Source organism: Peromyscus maniculatus, chromosome 16 (genome assembly GCF_049852395.1).
Source record: "Peromyscus maniculatus bairdii isolate BWxNUB_F1_BW_parent chromosome 16, HU_Pman_BW_mat_3.1, whole genome shotgun sequence".
Taxonomy (NCBI): Eukaryota; Metazoa; Chordata; class Mammalia; order Rodentia; family Cricetidae; genus Peromyscus; species Peromyscus maniculatus.
In genome coordinates, this window is record NC_134867.1 from 26265921 (window position 1) to 26277744 (window position 11824).

General features: G+C 37.7%; 1 long non-coding RNA gene across 1 annotated transcript; it reads left to right on the forward strand.

Annotated features, from left to right (window-relative positions):
- LOC143268958 (uncharacterized) lies at positions 1-11081 on the forward strand. The gene is made up of 3 exons (XR_013045209.1): positions 1-59; positions 736-866; positions 8920-11081. It is a non-coding gene; the product is annotated as an uncharacterized LOC143268958 (long non-coding RNA).
- Positions 11082-11824: the final 743 nt, after the last annotated feature.

Genomic DNA, 11824 nt, shown 5'->3' on the forward strand with positions numbered 1-11824 from the left:
ATGAGAATGAAGTCTCTTCTCATATCTTTTTCCTTTCCTCTACTCCTACACAAATTCCTGTAAGCACATAGCTGCTCTTTGTCAAATAATGTTTTATTGATACAGAAGAAAATAACTCAAACAGAGATTAAATTTCACTTTCTAATTTTGAGAACTTTTTATAATAAAAAATTATTTGGGAAATTAGAGTATGATATTTACTGAACCTTAAATTTTCAAAAGAAATCTTTGAACTCTTTTCTCTCATAAGTATCTCAGCAATAAATAAATAAATAAATAAATAAATAAATAAATTCAATATTAAAATCCCAAAATTTCAATCCTGCCCTTTAATTCCCAGAGAGTTTCATTTTTGCCAGATTATTCCATCCAAAACTCCAACCATATCTTTCTGGACTAAAAATTATAATATTTTAGTCTTAAAGATCATCTTCTGTTATAATTTTTTTCCTTGAGACTATATGAAACATTGGCTTTTTTTCATATCTTTTCTACCACACATCTAGGCTGCTATTTGCAAAACTGAAATAAATATCACCAAAGAAAATTGGAATATTTCCTGATTAGCCATGGGAAAAATAAAAGCCAATAAAACCAGAGAAGTCTCTAAGCCGTGTGATCCAAGCAATGGCTGTATGATTTGTACCTCTCTCTTCTTGCCATTGTTTTTCTCCTGAACTCTAGGCACTCATGACAGTGTCCTCTTAATTCCTACTTCCTGTGTGTCTCTTACAGCCTGGCAGTGATGCCCAGGAGCATCAACAGTACACCTGAAGGGCATCACAGAGCAAGTACCGAGTGAACTTGTGTGCTTCTTAGTTCTCCGTACTAATGGATCATAGGCAGGACACCAAAAACTGAGCAAGGTAGGATATTGGAGTGTATTCTTTAGTCTCTCTCTAATCTCTCTTGCTTTCTGGTGTTTGGCTATTCTCATGAGCAATAAATTAAGTAATATCTTAGTCTACATACATCAAATTTTGGGGGGTTCCTTTTTTGATATTTTTAATCAATTTATAACCACTAGCTACAAATTTTATTCATAACTTATTTAATAATGAAAATTACTACAATTTGGTTATTCTGGTGATAAACAGGAATCAGTTGGAATCAGAATTTTTTCTATAAAGAGTTCCATAGTTCTGCAAAATATATCCAGTTCATGCTGTAATAAACTAACTCCTGTACTACTGTGAAAAGTGGTTCATTAGCATATACACGTTGTAGTTTAAGATTCTTGTAAGCATCTAGGTTAAGATAAACATAAATGATAAGACTCGTATTTAAAATATGAGATTGTTCAGTTTAGCATTTTTAAATGATATGTTTCATGGTTTGTATCTTATCAATTGATCCTTTTGTAATATATACATGCCATGTGTCTGTTATATGTAGAAAAAAAATGAAATGAAAGACATATTTCCTGAGGCATTAAAATTAAATAAGAGGACACAGCAGATTTTACATAAATATATACAGGACAAAGAAAACAGATGTGTGGTGAAGCACTTGTTTTCTTGTGTAGTTTTATTCTTATGCAATCTACCCTTGAGACATCTCCACAGCCCCCCCCAATATAATCTTTAAATGATGATGTCCAAAGAGGAATAGGTTTCCAAAATCAGCCAAAGCATTAGGGACAGCCCCTGCTTCCACAGTTAGGAAGCCCACCAGTAGATCAAGCTACACCACTCTCAGATCTAGTGGCAGATAAGGATGGGAACATGAGGGATCTGGTTGGTTCGGGGTGGAGGGCGAGAGTACTGAAAGAGATGACTGAAAAGGTGGGGTGCATTTTGGGGTCAGATAGAAACCTTGTGCAAGCGAAACTCTCAAGGATGACCCCAGTTAAGACTCATAGCAACAATGGATATGTAGCCTGAACTGGCCATCACCTGTGACCAGATTGGTGACTACCCCAATTGTCATCAGAGAGCCTTCATCCAGTAACTTATGGAAACAGATGCAGAGACATAAAGCCAAACATTAAGCTGACCTTGGGCAATCCTGCAGAAGAGAATGAGGAAGGAGTGTAAGAGCCAAAGAGGTCAAGACATCACAAGAAAATCCACAGAAACTACTAACCTGGGCTCATAAGAGCTCAAAGAATCTGAACTGACAGCCAACTAGAGAGCCTTCATGGGACCGACCTAGGCCCTCTACATGTTGTGACGGTAGTTTTAATTTTTAAAGAAAGTGGAAAAAATAAAACTTGTAGAGTTCTTGAGGATTCAATGAATGGAAAGATTCTATACTAAATTAAGGGGATGCTCAAAGAGTTTCTCAGCGGACTCTCTTAAGGACAATAGACAGCTGCTATGGTAGAGAGTGTAGAGAGGTGGACAGGTCAGGAAATCCAGGGAAGGGGCAGGAATCAAAATCTCCTCATAAACAAAAGATAAGGAACAGGATTAGAGACTTGGTCTATTTTCATTTCTCAAGCAATCCTTGAGCCAATTAAACCACAAGAAATATTGTCAAAGTGAGAACTACTCGCTAATAATGAATAATGAAAATCCCTTTCATGTGACTGCATACAGGCCCTTAACTCAGTTTAATGGAGCATTCAATGTCAGTACAATTTGGTGATTTTACTTCAAACTTATTTTACTGTTTTATGAATTCTTAAAGTTGAACATTTTATTTTCTAAATTTGTAATGATTTAAAGTATAAACCATCTGGGAAAGCAATGTTCTAACAAGTCATTGTCATTCTTGAAGTAAACAAGAATTGCTATTTGTATTTTAGCAAAAATTTTTCACATTCACAGGAACAAATTTCTGAGATTATCATAGACATTCCCCCAACTTAAAATTTTTAAAAAAGAATATGCATTCTTTTATCACCTTCTTTCTGTCAAATAAGCATCAGAAGAGATGTACACATTATCAATATCTGTGGGTATTATATTTTCCATGTATAGCTCCCTGTTTTCCTGAATCTGTATCTGCTCTTCTATTCAGTGCAGAAGAATTTTATTTGCTGTATTTATTGTTAATGACTTAAATATATTTTGCAAAATTATAAAATGAATACTAACCATTACTATAATTAAAAATTTAGAATACCCAGATAAATAAAGTAAAAAGTGAAAACTTACCTTTCATTTAACATACCCATTATATTCCCATTCTCAAAGGAAAGTCTGTAGAAGACCCTTACTAAATTTTCTTGCTTGATTTATGTGTGATATAAAAGTACATACATTGATGTTTTCTAGACATCTTAATTAGTATCCGCAGTAACAGGTTTCATTGTGATATTCACTTTAATTCATATATATATATAATATTCTACTTTGCTCCTCTTCATTTTTGAGACTTCATGCAAGCGTATGCTGTGTTTTGATCATGACAACCCTTGTTATCCACCCACCTCCTTCCAGGAGATCCCATCCTACCTCCTCCCAACTTCATGTTCTCTTTTCATAGCATAATCTGAGTCCAAGACCAGACTCTTAAAGCCCAAGAGACACATGTGTGTGGAAGCTTCTAAAAAGTAGGGTTCTGTGTTTCTTTTTACACACCCTTAGTTGTTAGTTGTTAGTTATATGTCTCCCATCCCCTCTTTTTCTTTATAACACTAGGTCAGAGTAAATTTTAACATTTTTTTTTAAAAAAAATTAATCATCTGTGACTGATATGTAAAATTAAATTAAATTATAAAATAAAAAAATTTAAAAAATGAATCCTTATCACAGTTTAACCATTTGTATCACTTATGAGAAAACTGGTCATAACCAAGGTAAAATAACTTGCTCAGAAGCCAATAAATAGCATGACCATTATCCAAATATCAGACCATTAAACTCTATACCACATATTCTTTCTATTATGTCTCTCTGAAAGGAACTAGAACATAAGTATAGCTTTACATATCAAATTACCATACTTCATTTAGACAGATAAAGATGAAATTGTTTCTAGTATTCATTTACTATTTGTGCTTTGTCTGTTTCTTTCTAGCTGAACATAAAGGTGGAATTTTAAGACCTCAAGCAGCTATTTACCATTTCACAAAGGAAATACAGCAGTTTGTGGATATTCACATTTTATCCAGTTTTAGTTTTGAAATTGATATGCACAACATATTTTGTTTAAATTTAGCAGTGGGACATATAACTTTCCCCTCCTAAATCTGAAAATCATTTTGATAAAGAATTTTTCCATAATTTAGAAACTATGTGTTTCTAAAAGGTCAGAGGAGAATTTAATCCAAATATTTCTAGTCCATTTAAACTCAAATGCATAAAAAATGGTGTATAGGCATGGTGAGTGGATGATCCTTGAGGACCGAATAAAGCATCCTTTCCCCACCAATGCAATATTTAATGGAGTGCAGTGTAAATTAATCACTAGGAACACTCCATATTAATTTAAAATTCACGAGTCTTGTATATAACTCATATAGGAAATGTGAAGAGAAAGGAAAGACAGAATGAAAAAGCTGAAAAAGAAGGCATGAAAGGGAGAAAAGAAATGATGTAGAAGTATTGTGCATGTCTTTGAGAAAAATTGAACCTTCCTTAGGGAGCTAGGATATCAAAAACGTAGCCAACAAAGAGACACAGGGGGTGAGTTTTAGAGAAAAGTTTATTGTAGATTCAGAGATGAAAGGCTAATAGGGATTGAGAGAGGGGGGAGCAAGTAGCACTCCCACATAGGAGGGGATCTCAGCAAATCGGTAAAATTGAGATGTTTACTGTGGATGTAATAAAGCTTTACTAGATGGAGGAAAGAGATGTGGAACAATGGAGTCCTTAGTATGGTTTCTAGACAAAGCATCCTGTTTTAGGGGGAAAGAATTGTTTTTTTCTTAAAGGAAAAATACAAACAAACAAACCTTCCTGAAACTCTACTGGAAATAAAAGGATGCCTTACAACTCCTATGTCCAGTTGTAAATGCCCAAGGTACTATTTGCTTTTCAGTGTAATGAGTGTAGAAGCATAAATGAGTGGAAAGAAGCCTGGGTACCATGTAAGACAAATTGCTAAATGGTCTTATTAATAAAAAACCCAGAGCCAGATATAGAGGTGAACCCAAGAGATCAGAGGAATAGGAAAAGCCACAGCCAAGCCCAACTCACTGACACCTCGGTCTCCAAAGAGAGTCCCTTCCTGTATCACCACGCCTATATACCCTTTTGTTCTGCCATCTCATTTCCTCTCTTCACCCAGCTACATCACTTTCTCTTCCTGCCCAGCTCTGTCACTTCCTGTCTGTCTGTACAGACCTCCAGACCTCTGTGGTTAACTAACATTGGAATTTAAGGCATGGGCCACCATGCCTGACTCTGTTCCCAGTGTGGCCTTGAACTCACAGAGATCCAGATGACTCTGTCTCTTAAATGTTAGGATTAAAGGCGTGTGCTACCACTGTCTGATCTCTATGTTTACTATAGTGGCTGCCTTTTTCCTCTGATGCTTGGATAAACTTTATTGGGTTGCACAAATAAAATATCACCACAGCACCACTGTTGAGGGACTCCACACCCAGAACCTGTAGCTGAAGTTTTTTTGTGTACCACCCAGTCCGCAGCCACTCAGACCCAAGTAAACACACAGAGGCTTATATTAATTTAAACTGCTTGTCCATTAGCTCAGGCTTACTACTGACTAGCTCTTGCACTTAAACTTAGCCCATTTCTGTTAATCTATATGTCACCATGTATTCCATGGCTTTACCTGTGTGACTTTACATGCTGTCCCCTGGACGGTGGGCTGGTATCTCCTGACTCAGCCTTTCTCTTCCCAGAATTCTCCTTGTTTGCTTATCCTGCCTGTACTTCCTGCCTGGCTACTGGCCAATTAGTGTTTTATTTATCAACCAATCAGGGCAACACATATTCACAGCACACAAAACATCCCACAGCAAGAACCAAAAGTTGAGAAGGGAAGTGGTGATAGGGAGGTGGCAGGAGGACAAGAAAAGGTAAGGACGGCTTAGTCCTTAGAAGCTAGGCTCACAACCCAAAAGACAAAGGACAAGATGATACACAGCATACTTTGTGTTAGTCCTTTTGGTGCTCTCACAGAGTCTAACACATTTTCAATACAAAATAATTCTTTAAATGGGTGGTGCCTACAGGTGATTCCACGAGGGATGTTACCCTAGTGGGAGAACTGAATTTTAAGTTATATTTTTTAAATGAATATTCCTATAGGAATAAGTTGTTTGAAGAACTTAACTGCTGAACTTAGTTTATTTTGTCTTTTAAACAACAATTTTAGCTATTCAATTTATAGAGTATAAGACCGTGAGACTAAGTTTAAAATGCCCTAACTTTAAAAACTCTGAGAATACTGGCATCTTACTTTATTGTCCCTGAATCTCAGTCTGCAACACTAAAGAACAAAGGCTCTGTGAGTCAGGAAGCTATGAACATGAATCTCCTAGTCATCTATTTCTCTTCAGTATCTCTCAATAAAGAAATATTTGGATGAATGACAGGAAACATTGTGAACTGTGTACCCGGAAGACATATTTCACACATTTCTTTTTGGACAGTTTGTTATTTTTCACCAGGTTGACATCCTTTTTATTTTATTAAGGAAAGATCGTTAAGCATTTCAAAAGCATAAACATTTCACATTAAAAACCTCTGGTGTCTCAGCTGTAATGTAGTTATGATAGGACATAAATCTAATGTAGATCTAGTTTCTTTGTCATGTCTACTGGCTGCAATTTAGGAGACATGCCTTTCTGTTCTTCCCTATAGGCCCATCAGCTAGAGAGGAGAATTCTTCTTTGTCTTATGCAATGCTCCTAAGTCTCCTAGGTCACAAATCATAGAAAAGCAATATGGTTGCATTCTGTTGGGGATTCAGCAGAAATATCCTCAAGGTACTTTTGCCAAATGCTTTAAACTGATCGCCTGAAGCTTTCCAAAAAAAAAAAAAAAAAAAAAAATAGAACAGGCATAGGTAGTCAATGTCCTCTGGATTCTGAGTGATTTTTATGAGTAATATGTAATTTGATCAACTCAGCAGTTTCCCAATTTTTAACATATAAAAACTGTAAGTTAGGAACACGAAGAAACTCAGAAAAGTGAGGTAGGAGAAGTAAAGGACTTGGCACTCCAAAGCTGGACCACTGGACTACAGTGCAATTCGACCTTCTGATGGACGTTAGCTCTGAGATGCTGAGGGACCAGCATGGAGAGCAAGGATATCACACCAAGAAGCACAGTGTCACCTCTGGTGCATAGCACTGATTTCCACATCTCTTACCTCCTTCCTCCTTTGTCTCACTCTTTTCTTAAACAAGGTCTCCACTGAGCAGCTTAGCTGCTAATCATTGTCAAATTTCTTCAGCTCTGTTGCTGCAAGGATATTATTGAGGCAGAGCGATCCTTGTCACTCACTGAGCCACTTACATGCCATGTCCTGCAGGGTCTGCAGGACAACTTCAACATACTGAGATACTGAGAGGTCAGACGGTCAGTGACAATCAAAAAAGGGAGCTATGGTCTTCTCAAAGCCCAGGCCAGGACCTAGACTTCCTCATTTGTCAACCATAAAATGGGCTGTACTCTAAACAAAAGTGTTGAAATACGTAGTTAAGTCCAACACCACAAAACAGGTTGCTGCTATAGGTTATCATGTCAACAGCTTGTTCAATTGTCTATGTGGTACCAGGGACAAGCAGTGAGAACTCTTTTCTGTTGCATCCTTGACTCTACTAACCCAGCGATGAATTATTCTATTGACAAGAAAAATAGAGAGGGATGGGAAACATCAAGATGACCACAACTGTCTCAGAGGGCAATTTTTCTATATATTAAGCTGGATTTGGGGATTAACTATCAGGCAAAGGCATTTGTCTCTTTCATATTTTATAAATAAGAGCCGAGATTTTGATTCTTTCTGATTTCACTGTTCCTTTGAGTTTGACCTCATATGAAATCCTGAACAGACTGAAAAGAATCATAATTAATCTCCCTTCTGACCTCTCACCTCACCTCTTAAATCTCCAAAGCTGCCTGATATTGGTGTAGAGAGGGGATTAACCTATCATGGGCTTTTCCAGCAGAAGACACCCCCCCGCCCGCCGCCCTGTTTCCCTCTTTGCTCTGAGTTAGAAACCTCTGAGCCTTTTCAGTAACCAAAGTGGGGAAGCACTCTGTAAGACTTACTATACAAAAGAGCAGTTAGGGGTTGTGACCAGGAATGGGTCTGCAGCAAGTGAGAAAAGCAGCAAAGGGAAAGTCCAGAGTCAGCATGCGGGCTTGTGTCTGGAAAGTTAACTCAACACACTGTGGTCTAGGGCTGCACCCCCCTGAGTGCATTAGATCTCCTCTGACAAAAGCCACCTGAGGACAGGAAGAATGTGAATCCTTTTTTTACAACCTCTCATTATGATCATATGTCTCTTATCTATGAAAAATAGCTGATATTTGCACTTCTCAGGTGATCTCTCTTGTTTGGCTATTTTGTCATTTTTGTTTGTTTGATTTTTGTTTTTATCATTTGTTTTTGCTTCTTTAGTTTTGCTTTCATTGTTTATTATTATTATTATTATTATTATTATTATTATTATTATTATATGTGTGTGTGTGTGTGTGTGTGTGTGTGTGTGTGTGTGTCCATATGCACTGGCAAACACGCTATCGGAGGGCAGAAGGTAACTTCTGGGAGTCAGTTCTCTCTTTCCACCATGGGTCTCTAAGACTATATTCAGGATGTCAGTTTTACCCACTAAGCTGTTCCCCTGGCCCTGATTATTTTGTTGGTGTGGTTCGGTTGGGTTGGATTATTTTGTTTCTTTATTTCGCTTGAGATGGGGGTCTCACTCTATAGGCTGAGCTGGCCTAGAACTCAGTGAGGAACTCCTAACCACCCTTTTGTCTCAGCTTTCTGAGTGCTAGCACAATAGGCGTGAACCACCACATACCACACCTTCTCTTTCTTTTTGTCCAGGTGACAACGTGGCTTTCTTTGCTAGCATCTGTACAGGTGAAAAATGGAAACAACTAGCAATGTGGAGCCAAGACAACAAGCAGACACCAGCCCCAGACACAATCCTAGAGCTACAGTCATTGTTGTGGCATCCTGGTGGACAGTCAACACTTGACATGATAATTCAGGAGGTCATTTAATTTACATGCCAGCCAGTCATCAAGACCAATTCCTAACGTGTACAGATGGTCTTTCATACTGGCTGACCTTGCTGAGTGTGGAAGGTGAGAGTTTTGAGAACTGTAAAAGGAAATCCAATCCTTCGTTGGCCACAGGATGCTGGGATTGCTTTGGACAAAGGAAGCATGGGTACACCTAGGCTTCTGGAGAACTAGGAAAAGCAGGGAGATAAACAATTTAGAGTTCTCCGTAGATTGAATCTTTGAAGCGAGGGGACAACCAAAACCACATTAACCAAGGCGGTAAAACAAGGGCACGAGTAATAGTCACGATGTCACCACACTTGCTTAAATTTAACACGCCCAGAGCAGTCGATTGTGGAATTTCTGGTTTTGAGAATTCTTACTGAGTTTTCTGGAAAACGCTAATATACCCAGGCATAGACCCCGTTTGTCACTCCTTGACTCTTTGGACATCATCATTCGGAGACTGTGTTTGGGGGGCTGTGGAGATGTCTCAAGGGTAGATTGCTTGCTGCACGAGCAAGAAGACCCGAGTTCAGGTGCCTAACATCCACTGTGAGAGCAGCAATGCAGGTCTGCAGCCCTAGCTCTGGGGTGGAGGCAGGAGGATTCCCAAGGCTTGCTGGCCAGCTAGTGTAGCTGAAACAGAGAACTCCAAGTTCAACGAGGAGCCCTGTCTCAAAGGAATAAGGGATTGCATGGAAGAGCAAGATATAGGACATAGGCATTAACACACACACACACACACACACACACACACACACACCACAAACACACATACGCACACATGTGCACACATACCATCTGTTAAAGAATATTTAGTTTGGGGGCAATAAAAAAGGTAGCTGGCTAAACATGCATATTTGAAGAGAAGAGGCAAAGTAACAGATTTGGTGACCCACACAAGCATGCAGACACCACTGTAATATATTCTTCACCTGTAACGTCAAGAATCAAAAATTTTTGTTCAAGAGAGGACAACTACTTAGCATTAAACCCTATGTCCAAACACAGTAAGACAAATGAACAATATCTCTTCTTCAATCATTTACATAGATGTTACAAATTCCCTTTTTCCTCCAAATTACTTCATCTGTAATTCATACATTTTCCAGAGCATGACACCAAGGAGGTCCATGGAAGAGTACTGTGAGAACCTCAATATCATTTCAGCTACTACAAAATGTAGCAGCAGCCTGCTTGCTCAAGGATCTCAGGCAGATGGATCATATTAACATCTGTGTACTATGGCTTGCACTGGCTACAAGGGTGCTTCTGGATGCTGTTCAAAGGACTGACTTTGATCTATGGTGCTGTGTACATTTTAAGCCAGAAACTATTTATCCAAAAAAAAAAAAAAATCACCCACAGTGGGCAAGATGAAACAGGGCCGCTGTTGAAGCTGCTCCCAACATAATTTTAAGTTTGTACCTTTATCAGCCATGTCTACCAATTCACTGTTACTTGGGAAATTCAGCCCAGTTTCCCTCCACTCCTGACTGGAAGGCCTAATAGAGAAGAAAAAGATAAAACTCTTCTACAGCATGATATTTAAGCACTACAGGAGAAAGCTAAGTACTATAGTATATTCAATTCTTATTTAGCACCTTCCACATCTCACTTAAGAGACATTACTTTAAAAAATTAAACAGAGCATCATTCTTAATTTCAGTTATTACTTTATATGTATAAAGATTTATTATTTTTATTTTAGCTTCTAAAATTTAGAATCTTAAATTTAGAAGCTATCTAAGTAATTCATAGTAGGCTCTTCTTTTTCCCTTTAAGAAAAAAAGAACTATTCTAAGAAAATAAAACCAACAGGACAGAAAGAATTGAAATTACTTCTCATTCTCCCATCCAAATTTTCTCTGACTTTTATAATGAATTTCATTTCAACAGAAGGATATGTACCTTTTATTAATGTGTGTTCATTTATCTCTATATTCATTAAGTAAAACACAGTGCTAGGGGATCAGTTTTTTTTTTAATACTTTGAACATAGTCCAAATGCAAAGAAGCCACATAAATGATTAAAAGCAATGTGTACAGTAGTACAGTATTATAATTGTAAAATCTGAAGAATAGTTTTCCATTTTGTTTATTTTTGAGATTTTATTATAATTATAACATTTCTTCCTTCCCTTCCCTCCCTCCAAGCCCGCCCATGCACCCCTCCGTGCTCTCCTTCAAATGCATGGCTGCTTTTTTCATCAATTCTTATTGCATGCATATATGTATATACAGATATGTTTATAATTATAACCCGTTGAGCCCATATAATGTTACTTGTATGTATGATTTCAGGGCTATTTAAAGGACTTAAAAAACTAATGTGTACTGAGGACATCAAAATAGCACTCGTTACTTAAATTAGATACTTAAGCTCAATGCTGAAGAAGAGCTCAGGTGTGCTAGACCTGTGGGTGACAGCAAGAAGAAGGTATGAACCACTGGATCAAACACCCAGGCCTTGACACCTGAGCTCTACCTACCTGACACTTGTGTCAACATCATCTTTGAAGTTTCGTAATTACGTGGCACCACAGTGTTCTCACTTCTATAAAATAAGGATAATAATATTTACTTCAAAGAATAGCTGCCATTCAAAGGAATTATGTGCAGAAAGTACTTCACACAGTGGTAGTTATTATTACAAGACTAGGTGAAATGCCAGGATGTAGTTGAGACTGGTCAGCATCTGGGCCTTAAGTACAGATGAG